This window comes from Oncorhynchus masou, chromosome 8 (assembly GCF_036934945.1).
Source record: "Oncorhynchus masou masou isolate Uvic2021 chromosome 8, UVic_Omas_1.1, whole genome shotgun sequence".
NCBI classification, from domain to species: Eukaryota; Metazoa; Chordata; class Actinopteri; order Salmoniformes; family Salmonidae; genus Oncorhynchus; species Oncorhynchus masou.
In genome coordinates this window covers 46156586-46175937 of record NC_088219.1, presented here as the reverse complement: position 1 = coordinate 46175937, position 19352 = coordinate 46156586, and positions in this window count along the sequence as shown.

Below are 19352 nucleotides of genomic sequence, written 5' to 3'. Positions count from 1 at the left end.
GCCCTACTATATTTTTAGTTTCAAGTCATGCTGACACTTGTGGTGCTATAGAAAGGAGCGCCGCTCCTAACACAGATCATCTTTATTCATATAGGCTTTGATGCCTACTTGTAATAGTCTCAACACATGTAGAGGCTGGTTAGACCGCAGACAGTTGAAAAATGTGCCCTTGTCACATGCCCAAATGAGATCTTTAAAAAAGACAGGTGATATTCTGTTACAAACTTCCTTCACATCTAATTTGCTGCCACGTTTTAGACCCCTGGAGCTTTATTAGACCATTTTTATCATTTAGGGGCTGTCCAGGAAACAGCACCATAGACTCATTGCCAGATAAGGTGATGGGGCTGATATGTTCTGTGACATAAAATGTCCTATGCTGATGACCTAATCCATACACCTCTTTAGTCTAAACATCTCTTCATATGTCTGAGTGCCAGACAAACGATCTTGCAGTACTAGTAAGGGCTTAACATCTTGCTTAAACAGGGCTTCAACTCAAATGGTTTGTTCTAGTTTTAACTAAAGTTCTGTGCCGAAACTCCAATTTGACCTTTCCTTTGCATCTGGTGACAAAGGATGTATGAAATTGTCTGACGTTCATATTTCTTAGTTTTCTTTTTGACTACAACTCCCTAGCAACTGTGCCCCTTGTGTTACAGGGTCTATAAAACAGCGATTCTTCTGCAGAGCTGAAATTGACCAATTTAATTTGCTGTACATTTAGCTCGCCATATGTTTGTTCTGCATGGAAGATCCATTGAGGAGAGATGAACCAAATATAACAGTCAGAATGCCTCATACTCATGCTACTCTGTGTTAAGACATATTGTAGTTTCCACAAGAATGCAGTTGACTGAATCTCAAGGGAAGAGGTACTGTGGATATGATAAAAAAGGATGGGTCTTTTACAAAAAAGGCAAGGTTAAAAATCATTGCCTCTAAAACAAAACTTGATATTATGATTTTTGATATTTTAAAGACATATAGTAGTTTCCTTATGAATGCAGTTGACTGAATTTCGAATCTCAAGGGATGAGGTACTGTGTATATAATGAAAAAAAAGGCAATGACAAAAGAGGGGGTTAAACTTGATTATGATTTTTTTTCTATCTTAAAGACCGGTGTTTTTTTATTTTGTATTCTTAGAGGTGGCAATCCAAACTTTTTTACTTATAAAAACCCCCACCTATATTTAACCAGGTAGGTCAGTTGAGAACTGTTCTCATTTAAAACTGCGACCTGGCCAAGATATAAGCAAAGCAGTGCGACAAAAACAACAACACAGAGTTACACATAAACAAACGTACAGTCAATAACACAAAAGAAAAATAGAAAAAATCTATGTACAGTGTGTGCAAATGTAGAAGAGAAGGGAGGTAGGCAATAAATAGGCCCAAGAGGCAAAACAATTATTAGAATTTAGTATTAATACTGGAGTGATAGATGTGCAGATGATGATGTATAAATAGAGATACTGGGGTGCAAAAGAGCAAGAGGGTAAGTAATAATATGGGGATGAGGTAGTTGGGTGTGCTATTTACAGATTGGCTGTGTACAGGTACAGTGATCGGTAAGCTGCTCAGACAGCTGATGCTTAAAGTTAGAGAGGGAGATGTAAGACTCCAGCTTCAGAGATCTTTGCAATTCGTTCCAGTCATTGGCAGCAGAGACCTGGAAGGAAAGGAGGCCAAAGGAAGTGTTGGCTTTGGGGATGACCAGTGCAATATACCTGCTGGAGCGTGTGCTACGGGTGGGTGCTGCTATGGTGACCAGTGAAATGAGATAAGGCAGGGCTTTACCTAGCAAAGACTTATAGATGACCTGGAGCCAGTGGGTTTGGTGAGGGCCAGTAGTGAGGGCCAGCCAACGAGAGCATACAGGTTGCAGTGGTGGGTAGTATATGGGGCTTTGGTGATAAAACGGATGGCACTGTGATAGACTACATTCAGTTAGCTGATTAGAGTGTTGGGGGCTATTTTTTAATAACATCGCCGAAATCAATGATCGGTAGGATAGTCAGTTTTACGAGGGTGATGTTGGCGGCATTAGTGAAGGAGGCTTTTTTGCGAAATAGGAGGCCAATTCTAGATTTAATTTTGGATTGGAGATTCTTAATGTGAGTCTGGAAGGAGAGTTTACAGTCTAACCAGACACCAAGGTATTTGTAGTTGTCCACATATTCTACGTCAGAAGCGTCCAGAGTAGTGATGCTAGTAGGGCGGGAGGGTACTGGCAGCAATCGGTTGAAGAGCACGCACTTAGTTTTTCTAGCATTTAAAAGCAGTTGGAGGCCACGGAAGGGGTGTTGTATGATGTTCACATATGGTGTCCAGGGCACAACTGGGGGCGGAGGGAGGTCTATAACAAGCGGCAACGGTGAGAGACTTATTTCTGGAGAGATTCATTTTTTAAATTAGAAGCTCAAACTGTTTGCGCATAGACATAGGTTTTGGCCTTTTAGGGAGATTTTCCTAGCCACCGTGCTTCTACACCTGCATTGCTTGCTGTTTGGGGTTTTAGGCTGGGTTTCTGTACAGCACTTTGATATATCAGCTGATGTAAGAAGGGCTATATAAATAAATTTGATTTGATGATGAGAGGTTTTGTCTCTAGAGGCACCATTTAAGCCATTTAAGCCAGGTGCAGTCAACGCGTGTGTGGGGGATGTAACATAAGGCATATTGAGCAGGGCTGGAGGCTCTACATTGAAATAAGACAAAAATTACTAACCAAAACAGCAATAGACAAGGCATATTGACATTAGGGAGAGGCATAAAAAAGAAGTGCATGAAAAGCACAAGGTTTTTCAGTGTGTTTTATTTGAATAATCTATTGTGTGGTGTGGAAATTCCATTTGAATGATTTCATTTATTCTAACAGGACAAGTTTAACAACTCATTATAGAAAAATCATTCAAAGCACAACTTTCCTTCAAAATGTGTTTGTTCCCACATGTTTTAATTTATATCAATATTTTAGAGTGCCCAGTGATTTTGTGTTTCAGATTAAGGCTTTAATGACGATCACAGAACCTTTGGGGCAAATTTTGCCTGCATCATGAATATCTCTAAAAACAAAGGCCTTTTTCCTATCTTGGAGATAGAGAGAGAGAATATGAAGTGGGATGCACAGCTCATTTGCTCTTCGAAACACAAGCCTCCCTAAGAAAGCACTTTAAAAAAACAGCACTTTACTCTGCTGCTTCTTACTCAATTCACATGGAGCAACCACATGATCCATGCATTGGTTTAAACTTTGATGTGACAATCATGCACTTAAATTGCCATACCATGAAGCTAATCTTCGCCTAGATGTTGATATCTTCCATTTTAATCTCAAAAGAGCTGCACCTTGAGAAACTGATCCAGATATTGTCCCTGAAGTCACTAGCCTACCCTTCATCTTTAAGTTTTGTTTTACCTGAACCACTGTGACACTTTTGAAATAAGGTCAATGTCTTACAGTGTTATGGCTTTCCGATGCTATTGTTTTATCTACTTGGATTGTTTTGTTGTAGTAATAACGGCCGCTAGCAATGTCAAATGGAGTTGATATCTACCCTAAATTCTATTTTTTTTCTTCTCACAATTTAAGTGAATAAACTTGAGCTTTTTGAGGGGTGGTAGGTAGCCTAGTGGTTAGAGTATTGGGCCAGTAACCAAAAGGTTGCTGGATCGAAACCCCGAGCTGACATGGTGAAAAGCTTTTGTTCTGCCCCTGAACAAGGCAGTTACTGTTCCCTAGTAGGCTGTCATTGTAAATAATAATTTGTTCTTAACTGACTTGCCTAATTAAATAAAAATCTCTGTTTTCTTGTGAAATTGAACAAAATGAAATGTCCTACATTTCTGACTGCTGAAGACGTATGTTTAAGTGCAATTTTATCTTTTTTAATTGTAAAGTTTAAGGATTCAACCAAGTTGTAGAGGTGTCGTTATGATCAGAAAATGAAATGAATTTTAGTGTATCTTTATGGTTGTAACAAGGGATAACATTTTCAATGCAAGGTACTCAATTGTTGTGGATTTGGACTTAATCACTTATAGGCCAAACACATTGTCTTGACAAAACATAAAATGCTCCAACTCTTGCTGCAAAATTTTCCCTGGAACTATCAACCCAACATGATCAAATAACCTGTTCACACATAATCTAAAATGCTTATCTTGCCCCTTATTTATCTTCCAAACTAAAATATAAAATAAATTATATGAAATGTGTACAAGAAAGTAATACTAGGCCTGATATCCAACTATACCTGGGCAGGAGTGTGAATGGTCTCAAAGTCCTTGTAAGAGCAAGCAAGGTCCTCACTGAGGGCTGTGTTGGTCTCTTATAAATAAATTGAATGTATCGAATTTGGACTGTTATCATCTAAACAAAAGGTTTCTACCCTTTACTCCTTTACAATTTGATTCTATTGTTTTGATTTGGATGATGATTTTTATTCATTTTTAGAACAAAAGGTATGTTTAGAAAATGGAAAAGATTACCTGTCAGTCTGGTGAAAGAAATAAGAGGGAGATGTTTATTGCAACAGATTTCTATTGCATGAAACACCAATGATGTTCAAGCATGTTTAGGAGATTATAGTTTCAGAAGCATAGGCTACTTAGCACTCAAGCTCCACAAAACACTATTAACCACCTAACTGCAGTAGTGTCAACTAAAAGAAGAGACAAAAAGAGTTCAGGCTTCACTAAGGAAATGTAAGGACATCTTTAAATATGTTACTAATTTATAGTTGTGTATGTAGTGTGCTGTGAGAAGTATGGGTATTGAAGAAGCTTTGTTGGTGTGTTTATCATGCCATTTTTGTAGTAGAATTTTAAACTAAATGTCTATGGTAGTGATATAAAAATGAAATGGTGAAGCTAAAAAGTTGAGTGTATCTTTGGATAAATGCCATGCTAAAACGTGTCCTGTAGTTAAAATAGAATATTAGATGACTCAAAACAAGAAAGCAATTGTTCTGTGTTCTAGAACTTTCCTTAACATCCTTAACATTCCTTAAAGCACTATATTATTTCATGTTCTACATGTATGGTAATGTATGAATATTCAATCAATGCCTTGTAATGTTTGTAAAAGGTTGCAATGTTTAGAAAACCAATCTGAAAAAACCCAAGTGTACGCATGCCAACAGTTGGGTCCGAAACTGAAAACGGTCAAAAAGAACTAAAAAATGGTGCTATAACATATGAAGGTGCTTATATGGACCCCAGATGCATGCATGCAAAGAGGAAATGTCATGTTTATACATGCTGTGCAGTCATCAAATGACTCGCAAGATGTCCTCCCAGAACACAAATGGTATGGTGTAACTGTAAATACTGTCAATGGAAGCCTCATCACCTATCAAGACATTTACTACCAACACTTGGCCACCAGTTTACACTGGCCCCAGGGAGAGTCTGTCATTACTACAGCATTGATCAAGTTGTGTTTTTCTACCAACAAAACACATCCCTACAGACAGAGACCTGTATCTCCAGCAGCTTTGGAGACAGTCAGTCCCAAGGTGGCTGATACTTTCGGTTAAGGAAATAGGGATTGCATCAGTGATGCCAATTTACAGTTACGCTCCCTTTGTGATTATGCATCCAAATATCTATAGACAATCTAATTATTTGTTTGTTTATGCTTTTGATTCAAATGTTTATGTCTTTGAACAGCTTTTACAGGAAAATGTGGTAGTTTTACAGTTGTATTAACCATTCCTTTTATTTTATTTTTCAATAAAAGTTTGATCAGATGAATGTAGTTGTGAAGTTCCCTGTGCACTATCTCAATGTTAAGTTTGGTACCACTTTAGAATAAGTGTCCCTAATACATACCCTGCTGGAAAATCCAGGTTGATCAGTTTAACCATCTTGACCAGCTCTGTACCAGCTTCAGTGCAGGACTAAGGTGGTATTCTATGCCGATAGCAGTCAGTGTGCAGCAACCAAAGGTTGCTTGCCATGTCTTTCTGCTCATTGGAAGATGCCGCAGTTGTTGACAAACATGTATTGACATAGGTGTGTCTACCTAGTACCCACCATAATGTGTACCTATCCACACTAAATATATGTACAGGTACACATCATGTACCTGCCTATAAACTACCACGTAAACACACAGAAAGGGGGATAGCTGTACAACTGAATGTCTTACACTGAAATGTGTCTTCTGCATTTAACTTAACCCTCTGAATCAGAGGGGGGCTGCCTTAACGACATCCACGTCTTCAGAGCCCGGGAAACAGTGGGTCAACTGCCTTGCTCAGGGGCAGAACGACAAATGTTTACCTTGTCAGGTCAGGGATTCAGTCCAGCAACCTTTCGGTTACTGGCCCAACACTCTAACCACTAGGCTACCTGCTGCCCCGGTCACACTATAGAGAGACATCTGTAGTTGTTTGTCATTATCATACCAGCAGTGCAGGTTTTTATCCCTCTGATCAGTACCCTTTCCATGATTCATCACGTAATTCATTATGCAGTAAGAAAACTATTTAAAAACTATTAAAGAGCAATTGATTGTAGATTCAGTCGAAACCAAATATGTCAGCTGTAGAGAAACACGTACAGAATTAAGAAATTGTGTCTTAAAGCAAAAGCCCCTACATGAATCTTCAACATACCTCTTCTTCTTATTATTGTGGGGTTTGTGAAGCAAAAGCCCCAGCTTCCATCTTCGACATACTTCTTATTTTCTTCTTATTCTTTAGCACGCTTACTCCTCTTACACCGTTTAAGCTAGAAACGCAAACTTTAAAACGTTTAGAATGGTCACGCTTGAGTTGCTTGACATCTTAAAAATATGTAACTATTTATATTTTTGTCCTCCATGCCCCTGTATGGGATCACTTCCAACTTCCATTTACTGTCAATTCAACAATACAACTTTAGACACGAATCAGCTACTGTTCGTTGACCACTTTTCTAAAAAGTTACCCAAATCTGTAAAAATAACAGAAATATCCAGTAGGGATCTAACAATACAGCTGTTTTAGTAACCGCAACAACATTTTCTGTAACTTTTTTTGAGAACAACTGCCGTTTTGAACATTCCCCCAACAAGTCATACAAAAGCATAAAGGACATGAAATCTTCCTCTGCTTCTCTGCTATTCAAATCCAATAATGGATTACGAATAGCTTGTACCAATCAATAGGATGACAGGGAATGATAAAGAGAAGATTTCTAACGATCACTAGCTTTGATCTCCTACTCAGGATCATCCTCCATGCTCTAAATGACTCAATTGTCTAAAGAGAAGGGTAGGCTGTACCCCTCTGATTGGATAAAGCGGATTAGGAATAGTTTCTACCAATAAAACGTTAACGCTGTTTGTCTGAGTTTAGGCTGACAAAAAGTGTCTCGCTAACGTCAGCTAACAGCCTTCTGTGTCATCATTGAGCAGCCCAAACGGAGCCGTTGCTATGGATACTCATAGACTCAGAGGACAAAAAATTATGACGAGGGTGAAGTGACCACAATTATTGGCCATAACCACACAACTACTGACCACAACTACTGACCACACAACTACTGACCATGGATACACAGACTCAAAGGGCAAAATTATGACAAGGGTGAAGAGTGACCACAATTACTGATCACAACTACTGACCACAACCACTGAACAAAACTACTGACCATAACTACTGACCACAACCACACAACTACTGACCACAATCACAAACCTACTTACTACAAACACACAACTAGTGACCACAACCAAACAACTACTGAGCACAGCCATACAACTTCTGACTGCACACCTTCTATTTTTTAAATTTATTTTACCTTTATTTAACCAGGCAAGTCAGTTAAGAACACATTCTTATTTTCAATGACGGCCTGGGAACAGTGGGTTAACTGCCTGTTCAGGGGCAGCCGCCACCTACACCTACCCTGCCGCCACCTACTGACCACACAAATAATCACCATAACTACTGACCACAACCACACAACTATTGACCCAAACACAACAACTGACCACAGCTACTGACCACAAAACTACTTACCACTAGTGACTACAACTACTAACCACAACTACTGATTACAACCACATAAATACTGACCACACAACTACTGACCTAACCTACTGACCACAACCACTGAGCACAACTACTGAACCAAACACCTACTTACTAAAACAACTGACCACTACTGACCACATATACTGACCACACACACAAAACTACTGAACAAAACTACTGACCACAACCACTGACCACAACTACTGACCACTCAACCACAACCACACAACTAGTGACCACAACCAAACAACTACTGAGCACAGCCACACAACTTCTGACTGCACACCTACCGACCACACATCTAATCACCATAACTACTGATCACCACAACTACTGACCACAACCACACAACTACTGACCACAACACAACAACTGACCATAACCACACAACTACTGACCTAACCTACTGGCCAAAACCACACAACTACTGACCACAACCACATAGCTACTGACCAAAACTACTGACCACAACTACCGACCAAAACTATGGACCATACAACAACTGACCACAACCACACAACTACTGACCACAACTACTGAGAAGGGATGGGCATTTGAAATTATTTTACTGTTTGAATAACATAATTGAAGTACAACTTTTTAAACTGCTTGCACTACCACAAAATAATTTTAAAGAGCTTTAGCAAGCCCCACAACTTTACTTCTAAAGTTACAATCTAGTTATTCTTTAGCGCGCTACTCCTCCTACACTGTTTAAGCTAGAAACGCTATTCAAACTTTAAAACGTGAAGAATTGTCTCACATGTTAAAATATACAACCTTTTGTCCTTCTTTTTGTCCTCTTTCACCTTCTATGGGATTTCCTCAGCATTCTAAAGCTCCCCATTGAGACATTATCACTTCCAACTTCAATTCACTTTCAATGCAACAATACAACAACTTTAGACACAAGTCATCTACTTTAGGTGAAAAAAAGTATTAAAAAGGAATAGCTGGTACCAATCAATAGAACGAGCTGTTTTAGTAACCCATCAACTGCTCTCTTTTCATGTCAGAAGCTAGCAGATTCATTACTTGCCAATACCAACTGCAAATTCCAATAAAACTACATCACGTTTTGAAGTTCACTTTCCTTGGGAGGGAGAGAATGTCTTCATAGCTCGACAAATTCCCATGATTTGTGAGTCTTTTTCAGACCAAACAGCTAGCATTAAGATTTCTAATGTGTCCCCCGGTCTAGACAACATGAAAGGTTATAGTGAAAATGTCTAATGCTCACCAGCATCATTCTCAGGATCATGCTCCGTGCTCTAAAAAACTTAACTGTCTAGTTTGCCTATCAGTTTGTCTCTGTGAATGGTTTGTCCTTTGACAAATCAACTGTAAATTTTGGTGTTCCTCAAGGTTCCGTTTTAGGACCACTATTGTTTTCACTATATATTTTACCTCTTGGGGATGTTATTCGAAAACATAATTTTAACATTCACTGCTATGCGGATGACACACAGCTGTACATTTCAATGAAACACGGTGAAGCCCCAAAATTGCCCTTGCTAGAAGCATGTGTTTCAGACATAAGGAAGTGGATGGCTGCAAACTTTCTACTTTTAAACTCGGACTAAACAGAGATGCTTGTTCAAGGTCCCAAGAAACAAAGAGAATCTTCTGTTGAATCTGACAATTAATCTTAATGGTTGTACAGTCGTCTCAAATAAAACTGTGAAGGACCTCGGCGTTACTCTGGACCCTGATCTCTCTTTTGAAGAACATATCAAGACCATTTCAAGGACAGCTTTTTTCCATCTACGTAACATTGCAAAAATCAGAAACTTTCTGTCCAAAAATTATGCAGAAAAATTAATCCATGCTTTTGTTACTTCGAGGTTAGACTACTGCAATGCTCTACTTTCGTATTGCGTCAAATAACAACATTGACAAATACGCTGATTCGGTGTGCGAGTTCATTAGAACGTGCGTTGAAGATGTCATTCCCATAGCAACAATTAAAACATTCCCTAACCAGAAACATTGGATTGATGGCAGCATTCGTGTGAAACTGAAAGCGCGAACCACTGCTTTCAATCAGGGCAAGGTGTCTGGTAACATGACTGAATACAAACAATGCAGCTACTCCCTCCGTAAGGCTATCAAACAAGCTAAGCGTCAGTACAGAGACAAAGTAGAATCCCAATTCAACGGCTCAGACACAAGAGGCATGTGGCAGGGTCTACAGTCAATAACGGACTACAGGGAGAAATCCAGCCCAGTCACGGACCAGGATGTCTTGCTCCCAGGCAGACTAAATAACTTTTTTGCCCGCTTTGAGGACAATACAGTGCCACTGACACTGCCTGCAACGGAAAAATGCGGTCTCTCCTTCACTGCAGCCGAGGTGAGTAAAACATTTAAACGTGTTAACCCTCGCAAGGCTGCAGGCCCAGACGGCATCCCCAGCCGCGCCCTCAGAGCATTCGCAGACCAGCTGGCTGGTGTGTTTACAGACATATTCAATCAATCCTTATACCAGTCTGCTGTTCCCACATGCTTCAAGAGGGCCACCATCGTTCCTGTTCCCAAGAAAGCTAAGGTAACTGAGCTAAACGACTACCGCCCCGTAGCACTCACTTCCGTCATCATGAAGTGCTTTGAGAGACTAGTCAAGGACCATATCACCTCCACCCTACCTGACTCCCTAGACCCACTCCAATTTGCTTACCGCTCAAATAGGTCCACAGACGATGCAATCTCAACCACACTGCACACTGCCCTAACCCATCTGGACAAGAGGAATACCTATGTGAGAATGCTGTTCATCGACTACAGCTCGGCATTCAACACCATAGTACCCTCCAAGCTCGTCATCAAGCTCGAGACCCTGGGTCTCGACCCCGCCCTGTGCAACTGGGTACTGGACTTCCTGACGGGCCGCCCCCAGGTGGTGAGGGTAGGTAACAACATCTCCTCCCCGCTGATCCTCAACACTGGGGCCCCACAAGGGTGCGTTCTGAGCCCTCTCCTGTACTCCCTGTTCACCCACGACTGCGTGGCCACGCACGCCTCCAACTCAATCATCAAGTTTGCGGACAACACAACAGTGGTAGGCTTGATTACCAACAACGACGAGACGGCCTACAGGGAGGAGGTGAGGGCCCTCGGAGTGTGGTGTCAGGAAAATAACCTCACACTCAAAGTCAACAAAACTAAGGAGATGATTGTGGACTTCAGGAAACAGCAGAGGGAACACCCCCCTATCCACATCGATGGAACAGTAGTGGAGAGAGTAGCAAGTTTTAAGTTCCTCGGCATACACATCACAGACAAACTGAATTGGTCCACTCACACAGACAGCATCGGGAAGAAGGCGCAGCAGCGCCTCTTCAACCTCAGGAGGCTGAAGAAATTCGGCTTGTCACCAAAAGCACTCACAAACTTCTACAGAGGCACAATCGAGAGCATCCTGGCGGGCTGTATCACCGCCTGGTACGGCAACTGCTCCGCCCTCAACCGTAAGGCTCTCCAGAGGGTAGTGAGGTCTGCACAACGCATCATCGGGGGCAAACTACCTGCCCTCCAGGACACCTACACCACCCGATGTTACAGGAAGGCCATAAAGATCATCAAGGACATCTACCACCCGAGCCACTGCCTGTTCACCCCGCTATCATCCAGAAGGCGAGGTCAGTACAGGTGCATCAAAGCTGGGACCGAGAGACTGAAAAACAGCTTCTATCTCAAGGCCATCAGACTGTTAAACAGCCACCACTAACATTGAGTGGCTGCTGCCTACACACTGACACTGACTCAACTCCAGCCACTTTAATAATGGGAATTGATGGGAATTTATGTAAAATACATCACCAGACACTTTAAACAATGCTACTTAATATAATGTTTACATACCCTACATTATTCATCTCATATGTATACGTATATACTGTACTCTATATCATCTACTGCATCCTTATGTAATACATGTATCACTAGCCACTTTAACTATGCCACTTTGTTTACATACTCATCTCACATGTATATACTGTACTCGATACCATCTACTGTATCTTGCCTATGCTGCTCTGTACCATCACTCATTCACATATCCTTATGTACATATTCTTTATCCCCTTACACTGTGTATAAGACAGTAGATTAGGAATTGTTAGTTAGATTACTTGTTGGTTATTACTGCATTGTCGGAACTAGAAGCACAAGCATTTCGCTACACTCGCATTAACATCTGCTAACCATGTGTATGTGTGACAAATAAAATTTGATTTGATTTGATTTCCGGCTACCCGGATAAAGCACTAAATGAACATCAGTTAGTGCTAAATGCGGCTGCTAGAATCCTGATTAGAACCAACAAATTTGATCATGTTACTCCAGTGCTAGCCTCTCTACACTGGCTTCCTGTCAAAGCAAGGGCTGATTTCAAGGTTTTACTGCTAACCTACAAAGCATTACATGGGCTTGCTCCTACCTATCTCTCTGATTTGGTCCTGCCGTACATACCTACACGTACGCTACGGTCACAAGACGCAGGCCTCCTAATTGTCCCTAGAATTTCTAAGCAAACAGCTGGAGGCAGGGCTTTCTCCTATAGAGCTCCATTTTTATGGAACAGTCTGCCTACCCATGTCAGAGACGCAAACTCGGTCTCAACCTTTAAGTCTTTACTGAAGACTCATCTCTTCAGTGGGTCATATGATTAAGTGTAGTCTGGCCCAGGAGTGGGAAGGTGAACGGAAAGGCTCTGGAGCAACGAACCGCCCTTGCTGTCTCTGCCTGGCCGGTTCCCCGCTCTCCACTGGGATTCTCTGCCTCTAACCCTATTACAGGGGCTGAGTCACTGGCTTACTGGGGCTGTCTCATGCCGTCCCTGGAAGGGGTGCGTCACCTGAGTGGGTTGATTCACTGATGTGGTCATCCTGTCTGGGTTGGCGCCCCCCCTTGGGTTGTGCCATGGCGGAGATCTTTGTGGGCTATACTCAGCCTTGTCTCAGGGTGGTAAGTTGGTGGTTGAAGATATCCCTCTAGTGGTGTGGGGCTGTGCTTTGGCAAAGTGGGTGGGATTATATCCTTCCTGTTTGGCCCTGTCCGGGGGTGTCCTCGGATGGGGCCACAGTGTCTCCTGACCCCTCTTGTCTCAGCCTCCAGTATTTATGCTGCAGTAGTTTATGTGTCGGGAGGCTATGGTCAGTTTGTTATATCTGGAGCACTTCTCCTGTCCTATTCGGTGTCCTGTGTGAATCTAAGTGTGCGTTCTCTAATTCTCTCCTTCTCTCTTTCTTTCTCTCTCTCTCTCAGAGGACCTGAGCCCTAGCACCATGCCCCAGGACTACCTGACATGATGACTCCTTGCTGTCCCCAGTCCACCTGACCGTGCTGCTGTTCTAGTTTCAACTGTTCTGCCTTATTATTATTCGACCATGCTGGTCATTTATGAACATTTGAACATCTTGGCCATGTTCTGTTATAATCTCCACCCGGCACAGCCAGAAGAGGACTGGCCACCCCACATAGCCTGGTTCCTCCCTAGGTTTCTTCCTAGGTTTTGGCCTTTCTAGGGAGTTTTTCCTAGCCACCGTGCTTCTATACCTGTATTGCTTGCTGTTTGGGATTTTAGGCTGGGTTTCTGTACAGCACTTTGAGATATCAGCTGATGTACGAAGGGCTATATAAATAAATTTGATTTTGATTTGATTTGCCTGTCTGTAAAGAGAAGGGTGGGCTGTACCCCGGTTGGATTAGGAATAGCTTTTACCAATAAGTCTAGAGTGACAAAAAGGCTAGCTAACATCAGCTCTCTGTGTCATCATTGAGCAGCCTAAATGGATATGTTGCTATGGATACTCACAGACCCAGAGCGCAAAAATTATGATGAGGATGAAGAGGTGAGCACAATTACTGACCACAACCACACAACTATTGACCACACAACTACTGACCACAACAGCACAAAAACTGAGCACTTGACCACAACTACTGATCACAAACACACAACTACTGACCACATCTAGTGACCACAGACAAACAAGTACTGATCACAACCACACAATCACTGACCACACAACAAGAGAAATGGCATCGACAGAGATGGTCACCTTGCTTTGCGTTCTTAGGGAAACTATGCAGTATTTCGTTTTTTTAATGTATTATTTCTTGCATTATTACCCCAGGAAATCTTAAGTCTTATTACATACAGCCGGGAAAAACTATTGGATATAACGTCAACTTGGATATAACATCAGCTTTCCCGAAGCAGATCTTCTGTTCGGACCACCACCCAGGACAATGGATCTGACCCCAGTTGGCGACCCAAAACAATGGCGCCGCAGAAGGAGCAGACGGATGGGCCTTTGTTACTAATTATTCAGTCAATAATAATCCTCAAATACCTGAGCGTTCAATGGCTCAGACACGAGGTGCATGTGGTTGGTTCTACAGGAAATCACGGATTACAAAAACAAAAACAGCCACGTCACGGACACCGACGTCACGCTTCCAGACAAACTAAACACCTTCTTTGCCCGCTTTGAGGATAATACAGTGCCACCGTCTCGGCTTGCTAACAAAGACTGCATCACCCCACTCACCTTCTCCGTGGCTGACGTGAGTAAAACATTTAAACTTGTTAACCCTCGCAAGGCTGCTGGCCCGGAGGTCATCCCGACCCACGTCCTCAGAGCATGCGCAGAACAGGTGGCTGGGTCGTTTACAGACATATTTCAATCGTTCCCTATCTCAGTTTGTTGTCCCCACATGCTTCAAGATGGCCACCATTGTCCCTGTACCCAAGAAGGTAAAGAAAACTAAATGACTACCGCCCCGTAGCACTCACTTCTGTCATCATGAAGTGCTTTGAGAGACTAGTCAAGGATCATATCACCTCTACCTTACCTGTCACCCTAGACCCACTTCAGTTTGCATACCGCCCCAACAGGTCTACAGATGACACAATCGTCATCACACCGCACACTACCCTATCCCCTTGCTTTGAGAATTTAAGAATGCTGTTCATTGACTACAGCTCAGCATTCAACACCATAGTACCCTCCAAGCTCATCATCAAGCTGGAGGTCCTGGGTCTCAACCCCGCCCTGTGCAATTGGGTCCTGGACTTTTTGACGGACTGCCCCCAGGTGGTGAAGGTAGGTAACAACATCTCCACTTCGCTGACCTTCAACACTGGGGCCCCACAAGGGTGTGTGCTCAGCCCTCTCCTGTACTCCCTGTTCACCCACGACTGCATTTCCATGCACACCTCCAACTCAATCATCAAGTTTGCAGATGACACAACAGCCTGATTACAACAATGATGAGACAGCCTACAGGGAGGAGGTGAGGGCACTCAGAATGGGGTGTCAGGAAAACAATCTTTCACTCAACGTCAACAAAACAAAGGAGATGATTGTGGACTTCAGGAAACAGCAGAGGGAGCACCCCCCTATCCACATTGAAGGGACAGCAGTGGAGAAGGTGGAACGTTTTAATATTTTGAGCATACACATCACAGACAAACTGAAATGGTCCACCCATACAGACAGTGTGGTGAAGGCACAACAACGTCTCTTCAACCTCCACGACACTTACAGCACCCAACGTCACAGATTGGCTTAAAAGATCATCAAGGACAATAACCACCCGAGCTACTGCCTGTTCACACCGCTATCATCCAGAAGGCGAGGTCAGTACAGGTATATCAAAGCTAAGACTGAGAGATAGAAGCTGTTTTTCAATCTCAAGGCCATCAGACTGCAAAATTGCAATCACTCACTCAGAGAGGCTGCTGCCTACATTGAGACCCAATCACTGGACACTTTAATAAATGGATCACTAGTCACTTTAAACAATGCCACTTAATCAAATCAAATGTATTTATAAAGCCCTTCTGACATCAGCTGATATATCAAAGTGCTGTACAGAAACCCAGCCTAAAACCCCAAACGGCAAGCAATGCAGGTGTAGAAGCATGGTGGCTAGGAATATCTCCCTAGAAAGGCCAAAACCTAGGAAGAAACCGAGAGAGGAACCAGGCTATGAGGGGTGGCCAGTCTTCTTCTGGCTGTGCCGGGTGGAGAATATAACAGAACATGGCCAAGATGTTCAAAGGTGACCAGCAGGGTCAAATAATAATAATCACAGTGGATGTCGAGGGTGTAACAGGTCAGCACCTCAGGAGTAAATGTCAGTTGGATTTTCATAGTATCTCTAAGCTCTAGAGAGTTGAAAACAGCAGGTCTGGGACAGGTATTACGTCAGGATTCCATAGCCACAGGCAGAACTGTTGAAACTGGAGCAGCAGCACGGCCTGGTGGACTGGGGACAGCAAGGAGTCATCAGGCCAGATAGTCCTGAGGCATGGTCCTAGGGCTCAGGTCCTCTGAGAGAGAGAAAGACAGAAGGAGAGTTAGAGAGAGCATACTTAAATGCACACAGGACACCAGATAAGACAGGAGGAATACTCTGTTGAATTTATTATGGATAAATGAATAAACAATATCCCCATTTTAAATAGAATTGTATCTAGGTAAACTTATACTCTGTTTTATAAGTAATAGACAATATGAGTTCATAAGAAGGAATTGTGTGACAGGACAAGGAGTAATAAAAAGTTAATGAACACCATTCCAACTAGGCAGGAACAAATGGGTTGTGGACTGTGTAAACACATAAGGTCGTTAGCCTATGGTTGACCCAACTGAAACTTAGCTCTGGGGTTTTTAGATAAGGCAGTGAGTGCATTCCTAGGTTTTCTTTTAATTATAACTGTCAGTTCAGTGGTGATCGATAATGTTGCGGGGTCAAAAGTTATCTGGGAGTGTGTTAGTAAGTTTGAATGAACTTTTCACCTTACTTTGTCCCGGTCGAGAGGAGGGGATTATGTTAAAGCAGTGAAATGACGTCATGATCTGTATATAAACTGCTAAGTGGGAGCGCGCTCCGAGAATAAATTCTATTACCTATTATTTAAAGACTGATCTGCGTCTATTTTATGCAAACAAGAAATCTTACAAATTCTCATAAAATAGATTAAGGGCTTTCAATTGATGAAAGCACATTGGCATAATTAAATTATAGTAACATACTCCAGATATAACAGACTGGGCCTAGCCCCCCGACACATAAACTACTGCAGCATAAATACTGGAGGCTGAGACAGGAGTGGTCGGGAGACACTGTGGCCCCATCCGACGATACCCCCAGACAGGGCCAAATAGGCAGGATATAACCCCGGACAGGGCCATACACGCAGAATATAACCCCACCCACTTTGCCAAAGCACAGCCCCCACACCACTAGAGGGATATCTTCAACCACCAACTTACCATCCTGAGACAAGGCCGTGTATAGCCCACAAAGATCTCTGCCATGGCACAACCCAAGGGGGGGCGCCAAAATAATGCCACTTTAATATTGTATATCTTACATTTCTCATAACATATACTGTATTGTTTTACCATCTACTGCACCTTGCCTATGCCGCTCAGCCATCGCTCATCCATATACTTACAGTTGAAGTCGGAAGTTTACATACACTTAAGTTGGAATCATTAAAACTTATTTTTCAACCACTCCACAAATTTCTTGTTAACAAACTATAGTTTTGGCAAGTCGGTTAGGACATCTACTTTGTGCATGACACAAATAATTTTTACAACAACTGTTTACAGACAGATTATTTCACTTATAATTCACTGCATCACAATTCCAGTTGGTCAGAAGTTTACATACACTAAGTTGACTGAGCCTTTAAACAGCTTGGAAAATTCCAGAAAATGATGTCATGGCTTTAGAAGCTTCTGATAGGCTAATTTACATAATCTGAGTTAATTGGAGGTGTAACTGTGGATGTATTTCAAGGCCAACCTTCAAACTCAGTGCCTCTTTGCTTGACATCATTGGAAAATCAAAAGAAATTAGCCAAGACCTCAGAAAAAAATGTAGACCTCCACAAGTCTGGTTCATTCTTGGGAGCAATTTCCAAATGCCTGAAGGTACCACGTTCATCTGTACAAACAATAGTATGCAAGTATAAACACCATGGGACCGCTCAGGAAGGAGACGCGTTGGTTCTGTCTCCTAGAGAGGAACATACTTTGGTGTGAAAAGTGCAAATCAATCCCAGAACAACAGCAAAGGACCTTGTGAATATACTGGAGGAAACAGGTACAAAAAAGTATCTATATCCACAGTAAAACAAGTCCTATATCGACATAACGTCAAAGGCCGCTCCGCAAGGAAGAAGCCACTGCTCCAAAACCGCCATAAAAAATCTAGACTAGGGTTTGCAACCTCACGTGGTGACAAAGATCGTACTTTTGGAGAAATGTCCTCTGGTCTGATGAAACTAAAATAGAACTGTTTGGCCATAATGTCCATTGTTATCTTTGGAGGAAAAAGGGGAAGGTTTGCAAGCTGAAAAACACCATCCCAACTGTGAAGCACGGGGGTGGCAGCATCATATTGTGGGGGTGCTTTGCTGCAGGAGGGACTGGTGCACTTCTCAAAATAGATGGCATCCTGAGGTAGGAAAATTATATGGATATATTGAAGTAACATCTCAAGACATCAGTCAGGTAGTTAAAGCTTGGGTCTTTCAAGTGGACAATGACCCCAAGCATACTTCCAAAGTTGTGGCGAAATGGTTTAAGGACAACAAAGTCAAGGTATTGGAGTGGCCATCACAAAGCCCTGACCTTAATCCTATAGAAAATGTGTGAGTGGAACTGAAAAAGCGTGTGTGATCAAGGAGACCTACAAACCTGACTCAGTTACACCAGAGCTATGAGGAGGAATGGGCCAACATTCACCCAACTTATTGTGGGAAGCTCGTGGAAGGCAACCCAAAACCTTTGACCCAAGTTAAACAATTTAAAGGCAATGCAACCGAATACTAATTGGGTGTATGTAAACTTCAGTCCCCCCCTCCTCAGTCCCCTCCTGTACTCCCTGTTCACCTACGACTGCATGGCCAGGCATGACTCCAACACCATCATTAAGTTTGCAGACGACACAACAGTGGTAGGCCTGATCACCGACAACGACGAGACAGCCTAGAGGGAGGAGGTCAGAGACCTGGCCGAGTGGTGCCAGAATAACAATCTATCCCTCAACGTAACCAAAACTAAGGAGATGATTGTGGACTACAGGAAAAGGAGGACAGAGCACATCCCCATTCTCATCGACGGGGCTGTATTGGAGCAGGTTGAGAGCTTCACGTTCCTTGGTGTCCACATCAACAACAAACTAGAATGGTCCAAACACACCAAGACAGTCGTGAAAAGGGCACAACAAAGCCTATTCCCCCTCAGGAAACTGAAAAGATTCGGCATGGGTCCTGACATCCTCAAAAAGTTCT